The 2,876-nt window shown below is 41.2% G+C and overlaps 1 pseudogene; it reads right to left on the bottom strand.

Moving 5' to 3' along the window:
* Nucleotides 1–2,371, bottom strand: Gm6801 (predicted gene 6801; annotated as a pseudogene).

The following is a 2,876-nucleotide window of genomic DNA, read 5'->3' as shown; positions in this document are numbered from 1 at the left end:
TTTATCACAAACTTTTAAAAGACCCATTCATGCAGAGAAAACAGTACTGAACACCAGTCTTTCGTGGTTAGGCTCAAATCTACAGAACCTGTAAATAGTTCAGGCCACTGGATTCTTTGAGCAACATGCATACAGTACAAGGAACAGAGGCAAGCTGCACGAGCATTCTCGCAATCAACAGAGATGCTGGGAACGGTCAGAACTGGATGTCAAACACACTTTTGTCTTCATAGAGGGCGATAACCAGCATGATGGTCAATCCAAACAGCAGTCCTAAATTCTGAAGAATGAACTGCCCAACTGGACAGAAACCATGCTCCTCATGGTCACTATCTCCATGCAGCATTTTATCGCACTGTTTTTACTTCCTTTCCCTAAGTTTTTACTGTTACAAAAACTTTTCCTTCTGACTCCCCTTAATATAGAAGCATAAACAACATACAGCATGTTTCACAAACATGTCCTCTGGATTCCTGTTGGCAGCAAGACTGAAACAATGCTGGGTCTCTGCCTTTCCAAAGTTTTACCTGAATGTCACCTCAATTGTCATAACCCAGCAAAGAGCTGATCAGGGGCTCCTGATACACAGCACTTATGACTGTTCACAAAGATGGAGCTCCGGGATACAGCCTGACTGGTATTCCTAAGGATCTTTGTTTTGTATGACTATCTGTAACACACACACACACACACACACACACACACACACACACACACACGTGCGCGCGGGCACACACACACATACAAAGAAGGAAAGAGAGAGAATTATTTCCATAGTGTTTACTAAATAGCACTGCCCAAAGTTCCCCAAACAGGCATTTCCACAGAGGCTCCTTTAGGAGCCTCAAGTAAAGCTTCTGTGTATTGCCAATACCTACCTGAATGCCTTCTACTGGCTTTGGGTAAGTAATCTTTCTTATAGTCAAGGCAGTGTAGCTAAAATAAAGATGTGGTCATGCTTTCTACTCCGTAGCCCTGTCAAGGTTTTCTACAATTCATGGATGACATACTGTAGCTGACAGTGTATACATAAACTCTTCCATAGTCTTTAAAATTAAGCCCAGATTTCCTATTATTAAAAAACAAAACAAGATAACTTCCCTAATTCTCTTCTCAGTCAGCTTTTTTGCAGTTCCAAATATAGTGTACACCTTGACCTAAGATGTGGAAGGGTCTTGGTGAAGCTGGGAAGGAGTTCAGAATACATTGCATAAAGTTATCAAGGAATAAATAAAAATGGTAGTTAAAAAAACCCCACAAATTCTTACTGTAAAATCTTTCTTCTGATCCCTAGCATCCTAGCATAAGGATTAGACTACCTTCATTGCTAGTGGCTGTGAACTGCATTTCTAGTGGCAGATGACAACTAATAATGATGACAATAATGTCTGTCCCCCTAGAGCCATCTGTTTGTGGGAGAGGCACTAAACTTGAGAAATAAAGTCAAACAGTTGGTGAGTTATCAATAGATCAAGACACAAGTGCCAAGGACAGAAAGCTCAGCAGGAATTAGTGGGTTCCACACCCGAGGAGTGCAGATGTGCTGCCTAGGAAATGAGGAGGTGAAGCATGAAGGGTCTGCAAGAAGCAGGAGTCTCTCCCCTCAGGAAAGGTGATCTGTGACACAGAGAGGAAGTGACAGAGCACAGAGTTGACAAGATGGTGAAAGCCTGGCAAGTCAATGTAGGAACTTAGGGATGCTGTTCTTGGACCTGAAAGTTTTGCCAGGAAGAAAGGTAAAAGTATTATCTACTTAAAATGTAAAAATGAAACCTACAGAAACTGGCAGCCCCACAGAAACACTGTCTACCATGTGAAGTACTGGTGTAAAATGGAAATGAACAACTGCTGCTGTTAGTAACTTTAAAGACTAGAATACACATAGGAGGTCTGCTTTCTTCTTGGCAATTAAGCAATGAGTCTAATTATTCTGTAATTGTACTCTAAATCCTACTATTAGTTGACTTGTGACACAGTTGGTTAGAAATTTTCAGCTGCTCCAGGAAATTCTAAGGTAAATGGTTTTTCTAATTATTATTTAGATGTCAGTCTTTAAAATTGGCCATATTCCTTAAAAATACACTGCAATTCCCAACCACTTCCAAATATGTCTTCCATTTTTGAAGGCTGTATTCTATTTGCAAGTTCAATACAACAGAGAAGTTATCTAAAGCATCTTACCATATCCACCAAGGCCACATAGAGGAACATGCCTGCAGTGATTGCGAAGATCCAGAGTGTGATGTTGTTGGCATACTGACCGACTGCCGTGCCTATGAGCATTCCTGTGTAAGCCATCATGGCAGAGAGCAGATTGTACACCATTGCTTGCTTTAAGGTCATGCCTGCTTTTAGAACTGCAAAATCACCTGCAATTCAGATATCATGGGAGACTTGGGTTTTTTTTTTCTTTTTTTAAATCACAGGATTTGAAAGCATAACTTTGAGTGGACAAAAACTATTTTAAAAATTCAGAATGTGAAAGAAAATTAAATTCAAGGTCCATGACTCACGTGGCTTACTAGTTAGGAGGGATTTTTGGGCCAAGGACAAAGAACAAAGGCTGTTGCTGTTAAGTCATTCCAGGACCTGGATAGCCATAAAGTTAGGAGAGACCTGCAAAGATGTCTGGACTATCTCAGCAAGGACGTCCGGACTATCTCAGCTGAGTCATAAACACCTGCCCCTCAGAATTGCTGTTACCTCGCTCTGCACGTACAATTTACTGACGTTTAAACTGTCCAATTGTGTGTAACTGTGCTAACTTTTTTGTATATAAACCCCTAGCTTCTGAGTCTCGTGGTCGACTCCTCTGTCTCCTGCATGAGACACATGTCAGCCTGGAGCTCTGTCATTAAACTACCTCGTGTGTTCGT

Source organism: Mus musculus, chromosome 1, assembly GCF_000001635.26.
Source record: "Mus musculus strain C57BL/6J chromosome 1, GRCm38.p6 C57BL/6J".
NCBI classification, from domain to species: Eukaryota; Metazoa; Chordata; class Mammalia; order Rodentia; family Muridae; genus Mus; species Mus musculus.
The sequence above is the reverse complement of the archived record's forward strand: the minus strand, read 5'-3'. Positions and strand labels throughout refer to the sequence as shown.